At 36.9% G+C, this 26198-nt stretch overlaps 1 protein-coding gene across 4 annotated transcripts in view; it reads right to left on the reverse strand.

The window, feature by feature from the left end:
* LOC150075835 (activin receptor type-1-like) overlaps positions 1–16188 on the reverse strand; it is a 149447-nt gene extending 133259 nt beyond the window's left edge. For all 4 annotated transcript variants that reach the window (XM_090387107.1, XM_090387104.1, XM_090387106.1 and 1 more), the window contains exon 1: positions 15759–16188. The gene's annotated coding sequence lies outside the window, so the exon portion shown is untranslated. The remainder of the gene's footprint in view (positions 1–15758) is intronic.
* Between the last annotated feature and the right edge of the window lie 10010 nt (positions 16189–26198).

A 26198-nucleotide genomic window follows, 5' to 3' on the forward strand; every position in this document is an offset into this window, starting at 1 on the left:
AGTTAAGAAACACAAAGGCCAAGGAGGTGAAGCCAGTCGACATCGATGGACAGGGCAGTGTCGAGTCGGTTTGGTGTGACGTAAGCATAGGGAAATCAAAATTGAGAGTAGGAGTGTGCTATAGACCTAATGACTCTGATGAGTATAATAAGATATTGTACAGGGAAATAGAGTGGGCCAGTAAATCAGAGAGTCTTATAATGGGGGATTTTAATTTCCCAGATATTGACTGGAATTTGTGGGTTGGTCACTCGCACACTAGCAAGGCTTTTGTGGATTTATTGGATGATTGTTTTCTACATCAGCATGTTCGTGAGGCAACAAGAGGGAGCAATACTCTTGATCTGATTATCAGTAGTGATTCTTCATGCATTAAGAATCTGCAGATAAATGAATCACTAGGTGGCAGTGATCACAGTGTGTGTGTTGAAGTGGGATTTACTCAAGGAGGTAACTACCATCAGAGGTAAAGGGAAGGGTTTTTGTTTTCGTAAAGGCGACTATGATGGTCTGAGACAGTATTTAAATTCTATACAGTGGGACCAACTGATGATGTTACCAACAGCAAACTCAAAATGGGAAGCATTCAAGGAACTAATCTTGGAGGCTACCAGGCTTTACATACCAACTAAGAAATACTGTTCAAGGTTTAGGCCTAAATGGTTGTCAGATGAACTAATGAGACAGGTGGCAGAGAAGAAAAATGCATGGGATACATACAAATTAATGGGTGACATGGAAGCCTATGATAGATATAAGTTGGTCTGTAACCAAGTCACAAAGGAGATTAGGCAGGCAAAGGCAGACTACGAAAAATCCTTGGCAAAGGATGCAAAGAAAAACAGAAAAGAGTTCTTTACATATTTAAACTCAAGAAGGAAAGGGATGAATCAGATTGGTCCACTGGATATTGATGGTTCAACAGTTGAGGATCCTGCTCAGGTGGCTAACAATCTAAACGAGTATTTTGCATCTACATTCACGCATGAGGAGTTATTCAGGAAGGAGAATGATGTAGGTAAAGTAAACATTGGCAGTGAGCTGGATGATTTTGTAATAACTGAGAAGAAAGTGGAGGAGAGATTGTTGAGGATAAACATAAAAAAGGCACCTGGGGTGGATGGGATCTATCCAGTTATATTAAAGGAGGCGGCAAAGGAAGTAAGCAAACCCCTAGCCATAATTATGAGAGCTTCTTTGGACTCAGGGGAGGTACCCATAGACTGGAGATGTGCAAATGTAACCCCAATTCACAAAGGAGGATCAAAGGCTGACACAAGTAATTATAGACCTGTTAGTTTAACTTCTGTTCCAGGTAAATTAATGGAGGCACTGGTTAAAGAAGCACTGCAGGATCATCTAGACAAGAATTCAGTTATAGCTCAGACGCAGCATGGTTTTGTTAAGGGCAGGTCTTGCCTGACCAATTTGATTGGATACTATGATGCAGTCACAAAAGAACCGGATGCAGGGAATAACTTTGATATTATATATTTGGATCTTAGAAAGGCTTTTGATACTGTTGCACATGGAAGACTGCTGCACAAATTGGAGCAGTGTGGCATTGGAGGCAAATTGCTGCTATGGATAAGGAGATGGTTGAGTGGCAGAAGACAGAGAGTGGTAATCAATGGACACTGCTCAACGTGGACTAATGTTATTAGTGGAGTTCCTCAGGGTTCAGTGTTGGGTTCGTTGTTGTTTTCGGTGTTTATGAATGATATTGATGATGGGATATGAAGTTTAATGTCCAAGTTTGCAGATGATACAAAGGTTGGCAGGGTTGTTAAGGACACTACTGACGCTATGCTGCTGCAAAAGGATCTGGAAAGGTTGAGCAGATGGGCTGAGAGGTGGCAAATGAAGTTTAACATTGACAAATGTAAAGTACTACATATGGGAAACAGTAACCCCAGAGCAACGTATCGACTCTGTGGTACTACACTGACAGTGGTGGAGAATGAAAAGGACCTGGGGGTAATTGTGCAGGCAGATATGAAGTTCTCTGAGCAGTGCAGACGAGCTGCAAGAGTAGCTCATGGTGTCTTGTCAATGATATACAGGAATTTTTCTAGCAGGGATAAAGAGGTGATTATTCCCTTGTATAAGGCAATGGTTAGGCCACATCTTGAGTACTGTATACAGGTCTGGAGGCCTCATTTCAAGAAGGATGTAGAGCTGCTGGAACGGGTACAGAGAAGGGCAACAAGATTAGTGAATGGAACAAAGGGTTGCTCTTACGAAGAAAGGCTTAAGTTTTGCAAATTACAGAGTCTGGAGACTAGGCACCGGCGAGGTGATCTGATAGAGGTGTATAAGGCTTTGAATGGTTTGAGCATGCTCAATGCCAATGGGACTCTTCATCTTGCTCAGAATAATCACCTCAGAGGGCATAAATTCAAATTGAGGAAGGACGGATGTCGGATAGATGTGTGGAAATTTGCCTTTGGCCAGCGGGTGGTTGGTTGGTGGAACCGACTTCCATCACTTGTTGTTGAAGCTGATAGCCTAAACAAATTTAAAGCTCAACTGGACAGGTATTTCGAATGAACAGTGGGGTGAAATGGGAGTGGTGTGTTTTTTTTTTTTTTTTGGCTGATGCTGAATAAGCTTGCTTTCTTGCATCATATGCCTCTACTAATGCTAATGCTAAAGTTATACAGAGTCGTATAATTATTTTGGGATTTCAAGAAAAGTTAATGCTCTTCAAAACTTCACTGGGTCGTAGAAATTTTCACTTCTTTCCAAATATGTCATCTTTAGAACAAGAAGCTGAAGGAAATTTTTCAGATGCCGACATATTTATTTATGTAGCTCAACTTGAACGCTTAAAAGAGGATTTTAAAAATAGATTCAAGGATCTCGAAGATATAAAAGTTCCAGAATGGATTATATCTCCATTTCATGCAGAGGGTGATAGGGACGATTCAGATCTGGATTTGCAAGAGGAAATTATTCAAATGAAGATGGACCTAGAAGCTTAATCACTGCACTCAAAAGAAAGTTTCAGGGGATCTTGGACAAGTAAAAATATTATTGAAAACTACCCCAAACTGTATAAAACTGTCGAGCCTTTATTATTGACCTTTCCAAGTTCATACATGGTAGAAGCTGGATTTAGCCACACTAACAGTATTTTAACTAAGCAGAGAAATCGACTAGATCTCAAAAATAATGGAGATCTAAGATTAAAACTAACAAATCACAAACCCAATATTTCCTCTCTTCTAAAAGCACATCAACCACATCCTTCACATTAGACATGCAGTAAATGTTAGTGTTCATTAAATTTTTTTAATATGCATTGCATATCATAATTGGATACATTTTCTAAAAAAACTGTTTATAAAATATATTAACTTAAAGCTTATTGCTCTTGGGGGCAATTACTGAATTTTTACTTGGGGGTCTCTGACCAAAAAAAAAAAGTTTGGGAACCCCTGCTTTAAACAGTTCTTTTACTCAAGTTTGCACTATATTATGAAATTCAATAAACCTAATAATTGTTTAATCAGTACTTTTTATTATTTCAAGAATTACTTGCCTGCAATGCTCTTAATCTTTTATTTTTTGCAAGTAGGTTGTAATAAAAAAAAAATTCAAGAGGAAACCTAATAATTGTTTAATCAGTACTTTTTATTATTATTTCAAGAATTACTTGCCTGCAATGCTCTTAATCTTTTATTTTTTGCAAGTAGGTTGTAATAAAAAAAAAAAAAATTCAAGGAGGATCAGATGTATTCTGTTCATTGAATAGAATATATCAGTCTTATTGAAGTATAGTAAACTTTATAAACTCTGGCACCCTTGAAGATTTAGAATTGCAAAATTTTGAAATTTTCCAGCTTTTAGAAGTACAGTATATCTAGAGGTTTGAGCAGTTTCAGAGGAGCACATTTCAATAAAAATTAAGCACAAACATAAACTTAAACTTTATACATTTGCAAACATTTGTAATGACTACCTTGTCCTTTCATCTGTTTTTGTGGCCAGCAAGAGAAAGTTATGGATAACACAATATATTAATTCTCACAGCAGAACAAACTTGCCTTTGTAAAGAGTTGCCTTAGTATTGTACTACTTTCAACAGAGCTTTATTTATATTACAACTTTGAAAATTGATTTCATATACAGCATGACAGCTCACATTGAAGAACTTCTTTGTAACTGTTTTAAAATAAAATAATTCTGTTTGTGTGTTGACACTAATGGCCACATGCTACCTGGAACAGGCTTTAATAGCAGTCTGGTTTGCTGTATTCACTTTTCAGTCTGCATTTGATTCGTGCTTAAACATTTTTATTAAACGTTGCACTAATATGACAAGAAATATACAAAAAATTATTTTATCACACCATTATATATTTATAAAAAATACCTGTGTTTCTTTCCTCTATCCCCAACAGGCCTTTAAATTTCTCCAAGCCATCAGAAGACTCATACCCATGAAGGCAACTTTTATTCCAATGATTACTAAGTTAATGACTAAATTTGAATTTATATTCCCTGGATCGAATATCACTTAATACCGTGAAATTCCACCTTCATTCATTTTAATGTCTCTCTGAGCTTCATAAATCTCTATCAGATACCATCTAAGATACCTAGTTACGAAGCTTTGTGGCCAATTAAAGTCTCTCCTCATATGATGCCCTATTGCTGATCTCACAAGGTGCATTACCTGTCTTTGGACCTTTGCAAAAGTGCAATAGATATAATATGTATGACATTAACATTAGTTTCAATGAAATTTTTAAAGGGTTGTAAATCAGGTCTATTTTTTTTTTAAATTTTGACACCTCATTCCAGTGTATACATATAATTTTTTTTTTGTTTTATTTTTAATTTAACAACACATTCCCCAAATTTTTTAATTTTTTTTTCAGCTGACCTATAAATACAGGTAACCCTCATATAACACGGTAGTTAGGTTCCTATAAAATGTCATGTTGTGCGAAACCATGTTATACAGGACTATGAAAAAGTACAAAAATGGGGGTTATGTTCCAAAAGGTAACAAAAATACACCATTCTGGATTTCTTGTATCTTCTGCTGTCTTTGAAAAATCAGTGATCTGGGTTTGTTTGCTTTTGTTTGATAAATCTTTATGAATTTCATTGTATGGAACTAAGCATTTTTGAAGCTCCCTTTTGAACTTTGGGCTCCTTTCATTAAAGAATCTGCATTCAAAAAATTGTAATTGTTCGGCTAACTGGATTCTAATTGCTCAGGTAACTTTATGCCTTCCCGTATGCTTTTTAGTGTAAAATTTGGAAGTTTAGAATTTTAATCTGCGCTATCATCCTCTAAATTGATTTGGTTTTACCTCCGATGCCACTTCCACCAAATCCGTTCACCAGCCTCTTTTTCTACCAGTAATTCTTGAAGGCCTTCAGTAATCATATCTTTTTTTTATTTTTTAGGAGCATCTGCAACCAAGGCCATGTTACTCTGTTTATTGACTATAAATTGCGTGTGTCCCGAGGTCGATTTTCTGTTTTGCTGGACGATTGGTTTGGTTTGTTTGAATTTTGTTGGCGCATCAGCAATTAGGGCTATAATGTACCAGTTTTGCTGGAAAAAAAACCAGAATTTCCGGGAGAGAAAAAACCATGCTATCCTCACCCGACTAACTCAGCCATGTTGTGAAAAATGCCCATTAAAATTCCTCCCATCATTAACGAGATTTGAATGTCTCGAGTGGAGTGGTGGGCAAATCTATCAACTGTGCTACCCACAAGGGCTTCAGTAGTCATACAGACAAAACCTTCCCTTCCTACCAATGATGCAAATTCTACTATCGCACACCAATTCCGTTTTCTGCCTGTTCGACCATATTTCCTGAATGAACTGACTCTAACCATACATTTTTCCACATGCATTTAACGTTGACAGTTTTACTTCTTTCAGCGATAAAGCTATGATTCTTATACAGTCCATAATTGAGAAATGTTTCCATGCCGCCATTACTTCAATAGATCCGGAATCGATTTTTTCTAATATGCATTGTATCAATGATTTTCTGATGTAATGAGTTTTAAAGGTGGATATAATGCCTTGATCTAATGGCTGAATGAAAGAAGTTGTATTAACTTAATACAACTGTGGTGGTAGGAACATAACTTCAATGTTTGGATGAATTAAATCTTTTGGATGGCCTGGTGTGCTATCCAATAGTAATAAACTTTGAAATCTAGATTTTTCCACAAGTTCAACAGCACAGAACGTAACATGTGGATTTCCCTCAAAATAAAATACAGAGATTTCTCAATAATTTTTGTTTTGACTAGCGAGTCAACAGCAAGGATTCAAAAAGAGTGGAAATATTGAAAAATTACATCCAACATAATAGCAGGGTTTTCCCTGCACAAAAGCTCAAAAATACCTTGTTATGTGAAGTTTACCGAAATTCTCTAATCGTGTTATATAAGTACCGTGTTGTGCAAGGATTGCCACAATTTATTGTGTTAAAGCGAAACCGTATTGTTGAAGTACCGTGTTATACAGGGGTTGCCTGTATTCAAATACCATAGATATACTGAGTGTTAGAAAGCCAGAAGAAATTGTTGATATTGGACTTGACATTCTGTATGTCATAATTTTAAGGTAGTATATATTGGAAGAAATAATACTAATAAATACTAATAAGATTTCCAGACAATGAAAGGTCTCCATAAATGCACAAGAAGAAAACAAGTAAATTAGTATTAACAATGGTAAAGTGATGCAAAGAAGCAAACTTATATATACATCAGAAAAAAAAAAAACTTGCCCACTTTATTTGTTTGATCCTCTTTTAATTTATTCAGACTACTAACTTCAAAAACACAAGATGAAAATTTGCAGCAGCAATTAATTACACTTAGGCTGGAAACAAATTTTCATTTGTTTACATTTATCCTGCAGCCATCGAACTTAAATTTATGCCTACTTGTATGTTTCATCTGAAAACAGAGGAACTAAATGTTGAAGTCATTTAGCATTCAGTTTCTTAACCCACTTAGAGCCTCAAACACTTTATTCAAGTCTCCTTGCATGGTAAGAGTGTCATTTCGGTCTCTGACTAATCTTGTTGCTCTTCTCTGTACTGATTCCAACAGATCTGCATCCCTCAAACATTGAGGCTTGTATACATTGTATACTGCATATCTCGAATACTGTATACAAACCTGTATACAGTATTCAAGATCCAGCTTAACCATTGCCTTATTTCTACTCAAATGCATCTTGCATTTATCAATGTTAAATTAGTATTAGCAGTGGCAAACGATGCAAGAATGCAAACTAACAAAGGATCCGAAAAAAAAAAAAAAGAAAAAAAAATCCCACATCACCTGCCCATCCCTCCAATAATTTGTCTAGTTCTTGGATTTATTGAAACTACCCATTTCCGCAACAACACATGATGAAAGTTTAAGCTCAGTCCATTAAAATCTTAAACATCTCAGTCAGATCACCTTGCAGGTGCCTCAACTGCCACTGCTAATTTATGAAGGTCTTGTTGGAATAGCATACATTGATTACCAACAATAATCACCCTGCCCATTTTTGTACCACAGCAAACTTAGACATTAAACTGGATATGACTTCATCAATATCATTAATATTGAGAGCAGTAATGGATCCAACACCAAACACTGTTGTTATTGTTATGGGAATTAAGGGCTACCCAGACAATATTGCAACATCAAACCCTGAAAGATTCCACTAATAACAATACTCCATGAAGAGCAGTGGCTATTAATACCACTATCTGTCTCCTGTCATTCAACCATCCCCTTTATCCATAGCGGTAACTTTCCTCTAAACTGCTATAATTTGTACAGTAGCCATTGATGTGGAACAGCATCAAAAGCTTTACTGAAATCTTAATATATGATGTCAAAATTATTTTTTAAATCCAGTTCCTTTGTAATTGCCTCATAGTAGCTAATCAGATTGGTCAGACAAGATCCCTTAACAAATCTGTGCTGTTTTCCATATAATTGCATTCCTGCCATGATGAACCTGCATTACTTCTTTAAAAACTGAGTCCACTATTTTTCCTAAAACAGAAGTTAATCTTACAAGTCTAATTACTCACTTTGCTCTTTGATCTCTCCCCCACCTCTCTGTGAACAGGAGAGACATTTATACATTTTCAGTCTGTATGGATCTATCCTGTCCCTATGGACAAGAAAGATCCCTGGTACATGCTACAATTCACCAAATGAACTAACAGCTGAATTTCTTTTAAGCTAGCTCAGGTGCATTGAAAGAAATGAAGAAAGCAGGCCTTCAATTCAAGATCTTAGGATGCAGAACTTATTAATGCTTTTAAATGGAAACAATCCCTTCACTGCAGAAAAACACAGAACTATTTCCACATGACATTTCTCAATACAATTCAGCAAGAGAACTATCTGTTTCGCTGAATCTGAAAAAAACAGAAAATTAACACATCTTAGAGACAGGACTTCCTATACAAAAAAGATTTTATCGACTGCAGCCTCTTTTGGTAAAGATCTTTTCACATTTGATAAACAATTAAATCCAAGTTTAATAGAATGCCTCTATCTAACACTAACAATGAAGGACCTGATTCAATTCCCAATTTCGTCATCCAGATATCCACCTGTATATTCTTGATGCACTCACTAATATTTTTAACAGATGCTTATATCAAAAATATTTTCCTAATAGCTGGTAAAAAATAATATCTTTCCCATTCCTGAAGTACTTAACCCCTCCAAACTAAAAGACTGGCAGCCCATAGCATTTATTCATCCATTCTGAAGCTCGTACAAAGAATTCTACTCTCATCAATTACCAAACAAATCCTTCCACATTCAGTTTTGCAAACACACTACAGCAGAAAAGGCACTTCCATCATCACTAACTTACCACAGACCACTTTTGTTATCGTCGAATCTATGCACAATAGCCTCAGTTCGATATCACTTATCTCATCTGTAAAAGAAATTTACTTTTCATCTGCATTTGATGCTGTTTGATCCTTGCAACCCATCAACACTCTCACTCTCTCTCTCTCTCTCTCTCAGTATTATGCTATCTCAGGAGAGAGAGAGAGTCTCACTTTCTATCTTCTACTCACTTTATAACAGAATCCTGATTCTTTCTAACATATCCACTACCATATCAAGTTCAGTTTCCATGGGTTTCTTTTCTCAGTCCTCCTCTCCAATAAATGAACATTCCTCACTGCCTATGATAATTACCTAAAATTTTGGTCCATGTGTTGATATGTCAAGGAAGGCTATGAAAACAATATCATAATCAACAACCACCTTGAAACGTTAACAAGTGTTTGGGCCAATTTGGTCTTCCATCATTCCTATCAAATCAGCCCATATGGCCATAAGAAAAGCTATCCGTTGCATTCTGTACTTCCCTTACTGGACAGCAGATTAAAACTAAACTGTCAAAAAATCCTTTGGGTGGCATCTGACTCAAAACTTTTAACTTGAATGCCAAGGTTAAAACTATTAAGGGCTTCTGGCTATTAAAACAGAATCTAATTCATATCTCTGACAGGCATTTAATGAGAGGAATAAACACTCCTACAGTTAATGCTGTATAGCTAAGAAATTTGGGCTGCAGCAACACCTACTAATCTGAAAATTCTTAAATCCATAGAATATTTTATGCTGTGCTGGACTAATGCAAAGGCCAAGTTTCCCTTTTCTGTAAGAGGAAAAATTTCTGTTTCAAAATGGCAACAGCATTATATCAATGCTTCTGAAGGTGGAATGTGTCCTGAACATTATTTTATAAATAACTGTTGCCATTATGAGCACAGTTTATTTTTACATTGCTTATGGATTGTTGAAAAATAAACAAATTAATGAGAATAGTTATACGAGGTCTGATTATCAACTTCTAAAATGTTGTGAACAGTACCCATTCTAGAGTTCAGAGAGGAAATCAAGTGCAACAATACTCTATTACATCTAAAGTCTCTGAAAACTCTCTATATTTGGACCCCTGGCACATCTCCTCTATTTGATACCCCCCCCCCTCCCAAGGAATACCACAAGGAAGTGCTGATCTGCAAGATCTGTAGTGCTGATCTGCAACAGAACAGCTGCATTTGATATATCCCCCCTATCCATAATTAACATCATTAACAGGTTGGATTTTGACTCTAAACTATATCTTGCGATCCCTACTACTTCAACCAGCATATTAAACAACTCTGAGTCAGAGTTAACCAATGTATTATGTTCTAATACAGTGGTTACACTGACATATGTTCTATGTCAGTATTTCCGAAACTTTTTTTTGCTCGTGGACCCCTCATGGCTTCAAAAATAACCACAGATCCTCACATCCTAGCTCACTTAAATATGGGGTGCCTGGACGATAAGTATTCAAAATTAAAAATTTATATCTCTGAACTGATTTATATATTTATAATCTACCTTTTTCAAACTGACACAAAAATTAACTGAATAATAAACTGTCACTATTTGCATATACAATCAATACACTACTAGTGTTGTTTTTTCATCTCATAAAGTCCTTTAAAGTTGGGAGTGATTGTAGAAAACTGAATTCTCATGTCAGTTCCATTGTGTAACGATATTTAGATTTTGTTTTAAAAAAAGTAAAATTCAAAGCAGCCATTGCAGAAATTATTCACAAATCCCCTGAGAACTGTTCATGGTTCTCAAAAAAACCACAGTTTGGGAACCACTGTTTTTGTGAATGCATGGTTGTTTGTTTGCTCACTTAAGGCTACACCAAATTTCTCTAATTCACTGCCTTTATGTCAAGTAAAAATCTAGATAACCATGGTATGACCAATAAAGGATGTTGATTTTATCAGTAAGTTGCAATGATATTTAACTTTATATCTTTATTTTTTCCTAATAATAATTCAAAATTTTTTAAAACTTTTGGCCACTAAAAATACTTATTAGTTATAATGAAAAAATAAGTTCATTAATTTTGCTTAAAATTTTAGAAAAATGTTGTCAACATAAATTATAAACATGAAACTATGAATTTCTGCCAAATTTAAGTTTGTGGAGACATTTATTGTGCGAAACATTGACATTACTCCAAGAATAAACTAATCTAATATTAACAAAAAATACTTTGAAATTAACATATTTCAATTATAAAAAATTAATAAATAAATTGCTACTAATTCTACGTGTACATATAATTGATATCATAATCATGAAATAACAACATGAAATTATTCTTATCTCTTTCCCCCCCCCCTCACCAAGGGTTTTGTATGTGTGAAAATTCTTCACAACTCAAATACAATGTTTCACGTGCCCATTTTTTTTGAACAATCATTTTTATTTCTCTTATGATGTTATTGTTATTTGGTTTTTTTTAGGAGCATTAGCAACTAAGGCCATATTGCTCCAGGATATGCGGTGGTCATTCCCTGACCTTTCCGCATCCTCCGTATTTGGTGGCGACAGGCTCGAACCCCGATCTAATCAAGAAGCATGTGCTACGCACTGCTGCTCCTTCCCACCTGGCTACGGAAGCGCCCTTCTCTTATGAGTAGTTTTCTTGGCATATTACCATCTGCATGTATGTTATTACTAAGAAACGCTTGCAAACTGATGCCTGCTAAATTCATTAAATAAAAAATCATCATGTGCTACATAAGATATCAGCCAGTATACTATATGCTGGTCTATGCTGATTCGTCACCAAATTATGTCAACTTCACCATTTATAAAACAGTAAATTGTGACGTTCTCTGGATTTATTATCATTTTTTCCTGTTGAGGCATCAATGTTACTACTGTAATGAAAACTGGATGCTAGAATAACTTTCTGGAAACAGAATATTATGATGACACCTTCCTGGAAGAAAAATACACCAGAATTAGCTGATTTACTATTTGGAGCCACAAACTCTACTAAATTTCTCTTATTTTCCTGATAATACATAGAAACTTCTTTGACAAGTCTTTTGATAGAGAAAATTGTTGCAGGAGCGTACTGTCATTAACAACCCTGCCAACCTTAGTATCATCTGCATTTGGACATTAAGCCTGATATACCTTCATCAATATCATTGATAAATATAGAAAACAATGGGCCCAACACCGAACCCTGGGCGTGGGGACTCCACTAATAACATTAGTCCACAAACAGCAGTGTCCAATGATTACCACTCTGTCTTCTCCCACTCAAAAATCCCTTTATCTGTAGCAGCAACTTGCCCTTAATGCCATACTGCTCCAATTTGTACAGCAGGGCGATTCCGTAGCCAGATGGGCAGGAGCAGCAGTGCGTAGCACACGCTTCTTGATTAGACCGGGGTTCAAGCCCGTGACCTCCAAATACGGAGGATGCGGAAAGGTCAGGAAATGACCACCGCATATCCTCGGAGCAATATGGCCTTAGTTACTAATGCTCTGAAAAACCAAATAACAAACATTGTACAAATTGCAGTACTGTTGCACACCAAAATGTGCAGCAGTATCAAAAGCTTTCCTGAAATTCAAGTACAAGCAACCCCCGTATAACGCCGTACTTCTACAACACGGTTTCACTTTAACATGATCGATAAATTGCGGCAATCCTTGAACAACAAGGTTTCGCTCTAACACGGTTTGAAAATTGCTGGAAATCTCGTATAACATGGCATTTTTGAGCTTTTATGCTGGGGAAACCCTGGTATTATGTTTGATATAATTTTCAACATTTCCATTCATTTTTTTAGGTGCTGACTCACTAGTTGATATCGCCTTTGTGATATTTTTCCAAAACATATTTCTGGAGGTCACTACCATAAAACAATAAAAACAATTTGAGTTTCTGTTTTACTGGTCTTTTCTGTTAGTGTAATCAATTATAAACGGGTAGTAAACTTGATCTTACTGCATTTGCTATAGTACTGATAGCTGGAATTCTGAGGGTTTTCGCTTTGTTATGGTGAAATGTTTCCCCTTCCTTTTATATGATTGAATATTTCAATATGATTGAAATATTCAATCATATAAAAAACAAATAAAATTTCAGAAACTCATTACTCCATGTCGTGTTTGTTGCTACTTGTACGTGCCATGTTCTTTGTTATTAATTGCTTATCATTTTTACTGTTTTAAATTTTACAACCAAAAAAAAAAAAAAAAAGTCAGTGAACAGAAATATTAATTAGTATACATATCACAGTACATATTAATTAAGCTACGTATGTAATTTATTTTTATTTTGCTAACTGGAAAATATTCTTCCAATTTTCAAGTATCATTTAAAGCGGGAGTCCACTTATTTTTTTTGGGAGATCCCTGGGTTAGGGTTCTCTCAAACAAGCACAAGTTTGTTTGTTTGTTATTTGGTTTTAGGAGCATTAGGAACTAAGGCCATATTGCTCCAGGGATATGCAGTGGTCATTCCCTGACCTTTCCGCATCCTCCGTATTTGGTGGCCACAGGCTCGAACCCTGGTAATCAAGAAGCGTGTGCTACGCACTGCTGCTCCTGCACACCTGGCTATGGAGGCAACCACAAGCACAAGTTCTGTGCTATTGAACTTGTGCTTGTTTGAGACCATAAAAAATAATTGACTTCGAAGAGTGCAGTTCGTGACTTTTAAAGAGAGCAGAAGGTACAAGAAATCCAGATGGTGTTGTTGTTTTTGGTTTTTAGGAGCATTAGCAACTAAGGCCATATTGCTCCGGGATATACAGTGGTCATTCCCTGACCTTTCCGCATCTTCCGTATTTGGTGGTGACGGACTCGAACCCCAGTCTAATCAAGAAGCATGTGATACGCACTACTGCTCCTTCCCACCTGGCTATGGAGACACCCATCTAGATGCTGCAGAAGAGATTGTGCATAGCAGCAATGAAGAGGAAGAAAATTAAATGAATGTACATTATCTCACATATAAGTATCACAGTTTGTAAAGTAAGACATTTGTTCAGTTATTACTATTATAAAAATAAAGTTAAAATATTTACTACTATAAAAATTAAATTTCCAATAGTTATTTTGGAACGCAACATCCCTTTTTGTACTGGTTCTTAGTCCAGTATAACATGGTTTCACATGAGATTTTGTAGGAACCAAACTAAAGTGTTATACGAGGGTTACCTGTATATAATATCAAAAATCAAAATTATTTTTTGCATCCAGTCGCTTTATGATATCATAGTATCCAATCAAATTGGTCAGACAAGATGAACTGTACTTAGCAAATGCACAATGGACTGATGTAAATGATATTGCCTACCTCTCAGTCCTCCTCAGTTTACACAGAGTAAACTATGTACACAGACAAAAAAAAAAAAAAAAAAACAGCACACGATTAACAAAGTATAAAGAACAACCACCAATAATTCTAAATCAGTAACCTGTAAGCAATAAATATTTTTCCGCTGAGCCAATCAGACTACACAACACTATTACCAGGTTAAGGATTATGGGTGCCAAACACTAACATATTTACAATTATTATCAATGCATCTTATATGACTAATACAATAGGTTTTTTTTTACCCTTCGGTCCACTGTTTTTCTCTTTTTTGACTTATATTGTATATGTCAGCAATGTGTAAATTAAACATACATCAGTAAATTTCCTATTATTCACCACGTTTTGATTATGGTTCTTTGTTTCCTTTTCTAAAATACCAGTAATTTCTCTTTTTTTATTTGGTACAACTATGTGTAGAAAAAATATATCAATGGAAGCAAATGGCATATTTAAATATCCTTCAATATTATTATTAGCCATATGGTGCAAGGAAGCCTGAGGTTTATGCTACACCAGCCAAAAAAAAAGATCTGAATTACCCTGAAAGAGAGAGAGAGAGAGAGAGAGAGAGAGAGAGAGTGTGTCAGAAGCAGAAGGGAATCACCAAGAAAGAGAAGAATGATGATATCCAGACTTATATTGTATATGTCAGCAATGTATAAATTAAACATACATCAGTCAATTTCCTATTATTCACCTTCCATGTGTAAAAGTTTTGATTATGGTTCTCTGATTGTTTCCTTTTCTAAAATACCAGTAATTTCTCTCTTTTTTTTTTTGGTACAACTATGTGTAGAAAAAATATATCAATGGAAGCAAATGGTATTTTTAAATATCCTTCAATATTACTATTAGCCATATGGTGCAAGGAAGCCTGAGGCTTATGCTGCACCAGACAAAAAAAATATCTGAATTACAATGAGAGAGAGAGAATACCTGAGAGAGAGAGAGAATGTGTGTGTGTGTGTGTGTCAGAAGCAGAAGGAAATCACCAAGAAAGAGAAGAATGATGATATACAGCTCAGGATCCTGGGTGTTTCAGGCCCATACTCACCAGATGTGAGCTCCTATATGGCTAATGATTTCGTTTATTATGAGGAACCATAACATAACTTAAAAACCAGTAGGTACAAATTCATTTAGAAAGTGGTATAGAAAGCCAAGATTTCCTTGGCTTGTTTTTTTTTTTTTTTTGTAATTTTTTTTCTATGATTTTAAGATAATCAGGTTATACAAAAATTGTATGTCTTATTGTTCATGCATAATGTCGACCACCTTACGATGATCAAAAGGTACAATATGATAAATTATTGTGCGCTTTATCAATCATATCGGTATAATTCAGTGCGTTATAGTTTTTACAACATAATTAAATAATGGGAACAAATATCGATTTGTCGGATTTTATCTAGTTACTTTTAAGCTGCACCATCTGGTACATGTTTAATAGAAGATGATGGAATCAATCACCTGATGTTTAGCGATTATACCACGTATTAAAAACAGAAAGGGTACTTACAGATTGAAAACTGACTAACTTCTTTTCAGTTGAGTTTCGATAAATACGAGTTCCTTTCATAATTTTGCATTACTGTGAAATTGCAAAGCACTGGGTTATATTTAAAACACAATAAAAATATTTATCTTTACAGTCAACACACGGCTTCACATACACGAAGCCCTCCATTTGACGAGGCTTTGGCGTCGATAGCAGCCTCCATAAAAGAATATTATCGAATGTATATACAGTGACCTGGATGTTGTAAAAACATGATCTGGGTGCTTTCTTTTTGGACTTTTCTTTATCCCCCCTCTGTTTATTCAGTTTGCAAATATTTTTGGAAAATGACCATTGTATTACATTAAATTCACTAATCTAATTACGTTACATTCACTGAAAACATTCCCAAAACCTGGAATCAATTCATTTTCCGTAACGTTTGGTTCCGAAATATTAATACAGTCTGTTCGTAGATAACCGAAAGGGCACCAAGGAAAGTTCCTGAAGAGGCGCCGATATCGGGAGATTTTGCTAAAGGACAATTTTAGGTATCATGAAATCCGGATTTTTTTATTAAAGCCGGCCCTGTTCCTGTATTCTGAAATTGCGGTTTCAAATAAGAAAATTTCATGAGATTTTGTTGGTTATTAGCAATTACTTCCTTTATGAAAAGTTTCAGTGATTCAAAATAAAAATAAAAAAAGAAAGAAAAAAAAAGAAAATTGTGTTTTTTAACTAAAATGTTTAGCTAAAAAGACATTTGTTTTTCAGAACATCAGGGATATAATAATTATTATTATAATAATAATAATTATTATTATAATTATAATTATAATTATTATTATTATTATCAGCCATATGGTCCAAGGAAGCCTGAGGTTTATGTTGCACCAGCCAAAAAAAAAAATCCCGAGTTACCCTGAGAGTGAGAAAGAGACAGACAGACAGAAGTAGAAAGGAATCACCATGAATCATCATTCTTCTCTTCTCTTCTTGCTTTCTTGGTGATTCCCTTCAACTTCTCTCTCTCTCTCCTCTCTCTCTCTCTCTCTCTCTCTCTCTCTCTCAGGGTAATGCGGGATTTTTTTTTTTTTTTTTGGCTGGTGCAGCATAAGCCTCGGGCTTCCTTGCATAAGCCTCAGGCTTATAATAATAATAATAAAAAGAGAAGAATGATGATTTCCAGCTCAGGACCCTAGGTGTGCCAAGCCCATACTCACTAGATGTGAGCCCCTGGGGTTACCTATTAATTATTATCAATTCCAGCTTTTAATAGTTTCTCTCAGTATCCCTCCCCCAACCAAAATTTTTTTCTGACATCAAAATATTACTGGGATGATATTAATAAATAATTTTCTGTTTATACTCCAGGACGATCAAATGATCAGAGGAGTTCACAAGATAGACAGAATACAAGAAACAGCACCGTATTCAGCAGTCACGGGCTTGAACCCCGGTCACTCAAGGCACGTGTACTTATGCACCCGCGCGCCTGACCACTAGGCTACGGCGGCCTTTTTTTTTTTTTTTTGTTGCGTGCACTTGTTGATTTGTAAACTCGCTGGAAAATTCGATTTTTCAAAAATTTGAAAAGTCGATTTATGGACAGAAAAATTTCACACTGCGACAAAATCAAGAAATACAGTAGCCTATCGATTATCTCGTGAAGATTATTCCCGAAATTTTAAAAATCACTGAAATCGATAATATATAGTGCCATAGGTGACACCCAGAAATTTTGTTTGAGGAATGTGGGAAAGGAGAGAGATAGCTCCTAAATTCCATACTGATACTTCTAGATACATAAAGACATAGCAGTACAATTATATCAAAAAAAAAACAAAATATCTTAGGGACTTTAGCCACCTCAATCTCCTCTCGTGGGTGCGTCTATGGTTCCAAATGAAAGTTGATGTAGACATGTATAGTATCTTCTGTACAGCCGCTCCAGGAACATTATTATTATTATTATTATTATTATTATTATTAGTTCATCTTCGCTATGTTACTCTGTGATGATACAAACTATTGAAGTTTGAAAATGCCAGAAGGTTATCAAATTGTAGCAGAGTGCTTAATGATTTTGTAATAACTGAGAGCAAAGTAGAGGAGAAATTGTTGAGGTTAAACATAAGAAAGGCACCTGGGGTGGATGGGATCTATCCAGTTATATTAAAGAAGGCGGCAAAGGAAGTAAGCAAACGCTTAGCCATAAATATGAGAGCATCCTTGGACTCAGGGGAGGTCCCCACGGACTGGAGATGGTGCAAATGTATTCACAAAGGGGGATCGAAGTAATTACAGACCAGTTAGATTAACTTCTGTTCCGGGTAAAATAATGGAGTCACTAGTTAAAGATACATTGCAGGATCATCTAGCCAAGACTGCAGCAATAATTCAGACACAGCATGAGTTTGTTAAGGGAAAGACTTCTCTGATAAATTTGATTGGTTATTATGATGTGGTTACAAAGGAACTGGATGCAAAAAAATAATTCTTATATCATATATTTGGATTTCATGAAAGCTTTTGATACTGTTGCGCATGGAAGACTACTGTACAAATTGAAGCAGAAGGGCATTAAGGGTAAGTAGCTACGATGGATAAAAGGAAGGTTGAGTGGGAGAAGAAGACAGAGGGTGGTAATCAATGGGTGCTGCTCTTCGTTGACTAATGTTATTAGTGGAGTCCAACAGGGTTCGGTGTTGGGTCCACTGTTGTTTTGAATATTTATCAATGATACTGATAATGGTATATCAGGCTTAGTGTCGAAGTTTGCAGATGATACAAAGGTTGGCAGGGTTGTTAATGACAGTAATGGCAGTGTGCTACTGCAACACGATCTAGAAAATTTGGGCAGATGGGTTGAGAAGTGGCAAGTGAAATTTAACTTTGACAAATGCAAAGTACTGCATATGGGTTCAAGTAACCCCAGAGAAACGTACCAACTGTGTGACACTACTAGTAGCAGTTGTAGTAGTAGTAGTAGTGGCATGTGATGCAAGAAAGGAAGTGCAGCATCAGCTAAAAAAAAAAAAATCACACTATTCCCTCCAAATGTCTGTCCAGTTCCTCCTTAAATTTATTTAACCTATCTACTACCACAACGATAGATGGAAGTTTGTTCCAGCAATTAACCACCCGCTGGCTAAAGGCAAATTTCTGCACATCTATTCTACATCTGTCTTTCCTTAATTTGAATTTATGGCCCCTTAGGTTCGTAATCTGAACAAGTGGAATTCAGCGTGCTCAACTCATTCAAGGCCTTATACACCGCAATCAGATCAGCTCTCAGGTGCCTAGTCTCCAGATGCTGCAATTTGCAGAACTTAAGCCTCTCTTGGTAAGAGGATCCCTTCAATCCCCTCACCAATCTTGTTGCCCTTCTCTGTACACGCTCAAGTAAATCTACATCCTTCCTAAAATGAGGCCTCCAGACCTGTACGCAGTACTCAAGGCGTGGCCTGACCATTGCCTTATACAGAGGGACAATCACCTCCCTTTCCCTGCTAGCAAAATTCCTATATATCATTGACAAAACCCCATGACCTGCCCTGGCAGCCTGTCTGCTTTGCTCAGAAAACTTCATATTTGACTGCGCAATTACTCTCAGGTCTTTTTCATTTTCTACCACCTTAAGTTTAGTACCACACAATTGGTACGTTTCTCTGGGATTACTTCTACCCATATGCAGTACTTCTACCCATATGCAGTATAAAATAATAAATAAAAGTAAGAAAAAAATAATAAATAAAAGTAAGAAAACAAGTAATATAAAAAAAAAATTTTTAAGTCTATTCCTACTTAGGTCAACAAAGAAAAATTTTATTTTAGTTACTTTTTATTAAATAATTACAATTAATATAAATATGTATATACATATAGACAGAATCACAATATTAAGTGGCAAAATAGAAAGCGAATTTCCTTGCAATTTTCCATTTTCCTTTCTATATATGGTGTTGGATTATTATTTTTATTCACATGTTTCATTTTCCATTTTCTTCCCTCCTTGACTCAGGCTAGAACCCAGAATGAAAAAAGAATCTGAAAAAGAAGTTTTTTTCCAGCGATCTACACGCTTCGCCACTGACGGTATTTATCCCTAAATTTATATCCTGCTAAATATCTTATATAAGAGAAATTTTTTTCTCCCATATAAAACTAAAATTAATTAATTTAATTTAATTAATGAATTAATATTTGAAAAAACTGTATTAACATCAAGTGTCATCCACTACAAGTTTAAAAAAAATTTATTTGAACTTGAGTGGATGAATAAAAAGTATTTTATTAACGATTGAAAATTTGAACAAGATATATAAATATATATAGGGAGAGTGTGAACTAATAGTAGGAATTGAAAAAATAATAAATAAATAAAGTAATGATTGTAAATATGAAATAAAATAAAATAAAATCATACCCACAGTTACCCAGACTGGGGTACCGGCTAAATAAAATAAAATAAAAATAAATAATAATGAAAATAAAAGTGAAATGTCTAAGATTGGACAAATCCCGCACTTACTGGAAGCAGCCGAATACCAGTCAGTGCCAGTAATAGTCGGGTTGCCCAGACCTGAGGGGAAAAAAAAGTAAAAACTGGATCGATGTGGAGCGGATCGTCAAAAAAATTGATCTTCTAAGAGGTGACAATATTCTAACTTTGCAAGACACCACTCACTGTTGATGCTGACGACATTATTGAAGGTGCTGCAGGCACCATAGGAAGCGAGGGTGAAACTGAAGCGGGATTGGCCAACAGAAGTTTTCTTCAAGAAAATAAATCACAAGCAAATAGTTGTAGGATTCCAAGGTGTAGGAAAGATTCTATTAGATGTTTTTCGTTGCCAAGTGAGAAGGTGTTTATATGGTCTTGTAGGGATTTCCGTAGGTCAGCGTAAAAAGGGCAGTGATAGAACAGACGGTTCCAATTGGAGACAAATGCAAGAATCGGTATTGCTTATTTTGAACTGAAAGAGTTTGGAGTTAAGAGAGCCATGTCCGGTTAGAATAAATTATGATAAGAGATTTGAAGAGAACCATAGGGAATTTTTCTCGCGGGAAGTAAAAAAGACATCTAGTATAAATTCATATTTAGTTCTGCCTTTAGGAGTATCCCAACGATCTTGCTAAGTTTTTATTAAACCAGACCAAATCCGGGTTTTTTCAGCTTTGTGTCTGCAAGGACATCATTCTGCATTCCGTAGAAGTCCATGGGGATTTGATGTTTTTGAAAGTAGAAGAAGGCACTACGTAGAATGTGCAAATCCAGAGGTAATATTCCAGCTATGACATGCAAGGCATCACTTGAGACAGTCCTGCAGGCACGAAGCTTTGTAAGCATCACGGATCTTTGCAAGGAGAGTAGTTTTTATTTCAGTTTGACGTTCTTAATTCTTTCATACCAAACTGGAGCAGCATAGGTTGCAAAATGTATGAATACCACCTTGTAATATCATTATCATTATTTTTAGCCACATGGTACAAGGAAGCCTGAGGCTTATGCTGCACCAGCCAAAAAAAATTTCTGAATTACCCAGAGAGAGAGAGAGAGAGAGAGAGAGAGAGAGAGAGAGAGAGAGAGAGAGAGAGAGAGAGAAGGGAATCACCAAGAAAGGGAAGAATGATGATATCCAGCTCAGGACCCTGGGTGTGCCAAGCCCATACTCACCAGATGTAACCCCCTGGCATAATTTTTATAGAACAAATCATTAGCAATGTCTTCCTTGGAAATATCCTTGGGCACATCATACCCAAGCAACGTAGAATTGGTAAGCTTTAGCTTACCAATTCTACGTTTGGTAAGCTTTAGCTTACCAATTCTACCCTTTCCTGAAATAATTTCGGATTCAATAATTCAAATCATTAGAATTGGTAATTTCAATTAAAACACCTTTATTTCTTAATACTCTCATATTTCTTACGTTAATATCTTTCAGATCCTTTTTCAAAGCATTCACCACTACATTTTTTACTTCTTGACTGGTAGCAAAATTAACATCATTCTCAGGTCTCAAAATTATGGTATTGTCTTCTCTCACACAAATCTTATTTCCTCGCCCCCCCCTTACTTCCTCAGCCTTAGAACCCTGTACAAAGTTTTGTTCTACCGTTTCCTCATGTACTTCATGCACTTTAACCTTATCTGCATACGACATTTTTTATTGAACTGCAGGTTCTGCTCATTCCCCGACACAAATGGCTGTGTGTGATACTCACCGTAAAGATACTGACTTGTTCTACCCCTGACTTCATCTGCGTAAGTTCTCTGCTGCTCCACCGATTTACATAAAACAGGTTGCCGTTTAACAATGTCATCAAAAAATGTAACATGTACTTCCATTTCTTCTACTTTTGTTTTCGACAGTTCATTGTCAATAACTAGTGCAGTTGATATTGTCTCCATATCCACCCATACATCCAGTACAAAGTTGGACACCATCTTATTATTTTCACCAGTCATGTAATTTATTAATTTTTTTCTTCAATTTGGTCATAAACTCATGTATTGTAGATACATCAGAATAACTCTCTGCTCATGTATGCTTGCCAGAATAATCTCACTCTCTCGTACATTAGGGCCTGTGCTTCTCCTCACTGATTCCAAGAAAAAATTGTCAATACCAGTCGTGATATCTTCTGACTGAATATCCGAAAAATCAGTAATCCTAACATTTGATAAAAACACTTGACAGATCAGAAACTACGTCCTCTTCCTCAAACTGAACCCCTTGTTCAGTAGTGCGAATTACATTTTCAACACTACCACTAACCCCTGTCTGTGTAAGAGAGCCAGCATTTCCAGCGACTGCAGAATGCGTATTCTCACTACAAGCACTCTTTTCACCTTCACTACTTGCTGAATATGTTTATCAAGTTTAAACATTTTTAAACTTGACTGTTTTATTAATAACCTTCTTTACAGGCTCAGTGTTATATAGCCTAGAAACTCTTGAAGGAAGGGGTGGGAAGTTTCAATCTCCCCTTCCCTCCCCCAACTCTACTAATTTTCTTACTGTAAGATCTACCTTCCATGTCTTTTAACAATCAGCATAGAAGAACACAGATATAAATTATTCATGAATAACTCCTAGGGACTCACATCTGGTGAGTACAGACTTGGCACACCCAGCGCCCTGAGCTGGATATCATCATTTTTCTCTTTCTTGGTGATTCCCATCTACTTCTCTCTCTCTCTCTCTCTCTCTCAGGGTAACTCGGAAATTTTTTTTGGCTGGTGCAGCATAAGCTTCCTTGCACTATGTGGCTAATAATAATAATAATTAGCTCTAATTCAATAACAGAACTTTCAAAAAATTTTCGCACATTTTAGTACTGTTCCTCTCATGATCGATAAACCACTGTTTAGTTTTTTTTTTTATGATTGTTGTTTTTGATTTTTAGGAGCATTAGCAACTAAGTGTTGGGTCCATTATTGTTTTCTGTATTTATAAATGATATTGATGATGGTATATCAAGCTTAATGTCCAAGTTGCCAAGATAGCAGGGTTGTCAAGGACACTACTGACACTATGCTGCTGCAACAGGATATGGAAAGGTTGAGCAGATGGGCTGAGAGGTGGCAAATGAAGTTTAACATTGACAAATGTAAAGTACTACACATGGGAAACAGCAACCCCAGAGCAACGTATCAACTCTGTGGTACTACACTGACAGTGGTAGAGAATGAAAGGGACTTGGGGGTGGTTGTGCAGGCAGATATGAAGTTCTCTGAGCAGTGCAGACGGGCTGCAAGAGTAGCTCATGGAGTATTGTCAATGATATACAGGAATTTTTCCAGCAGGGATAAGGAGGTGATTATTCCATTTTATAAGGCAATGGTCAGGCCACATCTAGAGTACTGTATACAGGTCTGGAGGCCTCATTTCAAGAAAGATGTAGAGCTGCTGGAACGAGTACAGAGAAGGGCAACAAGATTAGTGAATGGAACAAAGGGGTGCTCTTACGAAGAAAGGCTTAAGTTTTGCAAATTACAGTGTCTGGAGACTAGGCACCAGCGAGGTGATCTGATAGAGGTGTATAAAGCCTTGAATGGTTTAAACATGCTCAATGCTGATGGGATTCTTCCTCTAGCTCAGAAAAATCACCTGAGAGGGCATAAATTCAAATTGAGGAAAGACAGATGTAGGATAGACGTGCGGAAATTTGCCTTTAGTCAGCGGGTGGTTGGTTGGTGGAACAGACTTCCATCCCTTGTGGTGGAGGTTGATAGCCTAAATAAGTTTAAGGCTCAGCTGGACAGGTATTTTGAACGAACAAAGGGGTGAAGTGGAAGTGGGTTTTTTTTTTTTTTTTTTTTTGGCTGATGCTGCATAAGCTTGCTTTCTTGCATCAAATGCCTCTACTAATGCTAATGCTCTCTCTCTCTCTCTCTCTCTCTCTCTCAACCCCAAACATTAAAGGTATCAAAACCTATAGTACTTAGTATCGTGCTTAGGTTGAAGGAGAAGTATGGGGGGATGCCGGAAACTTTACTCTAGAGACTAAACATGGGTTTCACCACTTCAAGCCTCCAATAAGCAAAGTGGACGTAATTCACCGGTTGATGAAAGTCATCTACCACCTAGAAATTTTGACAGGAATGCGATTAAACTATTAATAACATAAACTATTAGCAGAATTAGAACTCACAATAAGGTAAATAAATACTATTAAATTTTTCAGGAAACGTGGGCGGGAAAATGCACACGATTAAACAATCAAATGGCTCGGATGGGAGGCAATATGTCAGAAGATGAAAATCGAAAGCATGATGTTTATGTATGTATGTGTTTTATGTAAGGGCAGCTCCAAAGTTCATCTCCGCCTCGTTCCACTGTTCATTTTTACAGACTGTTCAGGTTAGGTCAAATGTGTGTGTGTAGTGGGGAAAAAAAGATTTTCATCCCGCGCAAGGAATTTTCATCCCCACTCAGGAGAAAGTGATAGGATAAGGAAAAAAAAAATTGAGAGTGAGTTTATGTGTGTGTGTTCTGTACTATAATGTTGTGTTTTGGCCTTTTGGCTGCCTGGAACTGCAATCACCCGGACAGCCGCTTCCAGGTACTCGCCCCTAGCTGCGGGAAGGCAAGGCCTCCCTTGCTACTAGCTCGCCCTTCCCCTGAGGGAAGAATTATCCAGGGATGAATTATTTACTGGGTAAGGATGAGAGAGGAGGGGACCTCTCCCCCCAGAGGAGTCCCATACCAGGGTGTGTTGTGAGAAAAAAAAAAAAGAGAAAAAAGAATGAGAATGTGGTTGTCCAGAACTGGGAAGCCCCAGTCCGTGGCAGAATGCGAAAAAAAAAGGGAGAAAGAAAAAAAAAAAGTGTTTAGTATGGCAAGAGGGACATAATAGTGATATAATCTGCTGAGACTACTTCTTCTTTAGTGATTGGTTTCTTCTTGGTGTTTGATATTCGCTGCGAGGTAGAGCGTTTTTCTTTTCGTGAAGACATCTTTAGCAAAAGACTAGTCAGGGCGTGCACCGTGGTATCGTCACCATCCTCCCAGCATCGGGTGGAAAAGGCCCGAGTTCGAATCCCGTCGATGACGCAAGGGACTTTAATGGGCTTTTTTCACTCCGTGACTGAGTTAGTCGGTCTCAGGCGTAGATAGCAAGGGTTTTTACCCAGAAACTGGGGTTTTTCGTCCAGTAAAACAGACAAATCTACCATAGAACAGACGCAATTAGCAGCCATAAGATACACGGCACGGCAGATGAATTTCATTATTCGGGTGGCCTAAAAATAATATATATATTTTTTTTTTTTCTTAGCAAAAGTCTGGAATGCTACAAGGGCTTGTGGAGTTAGAAGTAGTTGTCCGAGTGTGTTCGGGGTGAGATTGGGAAACTCTCTAAATAGGCGTTCTCTATTATCGCAATATTCTAGGCATATGAAGATTATATGATGTCAGTCCCACGGTGCATCCAGGCACCATCACGTCCACATGGTTCAACAGGAAACGTGATTCATCGGACTAGACGACCTTCTTTCAATCACTCAAGGTCCAGTTTCGATGCTCGTGTGCCCATTGTAGGGGCTGTCGCCAGTGAACCAGTTACCATGGGCATTCGGAGCGGCATGTGGCTACACAGATCCATATTCAGCAGGGTTCAATGTACTGTGTTGTGACACATACTCCCGTAACCAGCGTCCCAATTACCGACGAGTTGCACCACATTCGATCTTCAGTTACCATGTACCATCCGGGAGAGCCTTCGCTCACCTCGAGCATCGATGAGCCGTGGTCGTCCAACTTCTCCGGCGGTTCGAGGGTTTCCCTCCTCGGACCACTTTCGGTATGTCCTAACCACGGCTGACATTGAGCACCCCACAAGCCGTGCCGTTCAGGACATGCTCTGACCACTCCGTGGCTGAGTTAATCGGTCTCAGGCGTAGACAGCAAGGTTTCCCCCCCCCCCAGAAACTGGGGTTTTTCGTCCAGCAAA

Source organism: Mastigoproctus giganteus, chromosome 13 (genome assembly GCF_048544385.1).
Source record: "Mastigoproctus giganteus isolate SK-2022 chromosome 13, ASM4854438v1, whole genome shotgun sequence".
Taxonomy (NCBI): Eukaryota; Metazoa; Arthropoda; class Arachnida; order Uropygi; family Thelyphonidae; genus Mastigoproctus; species Mastigoproctus giganteus.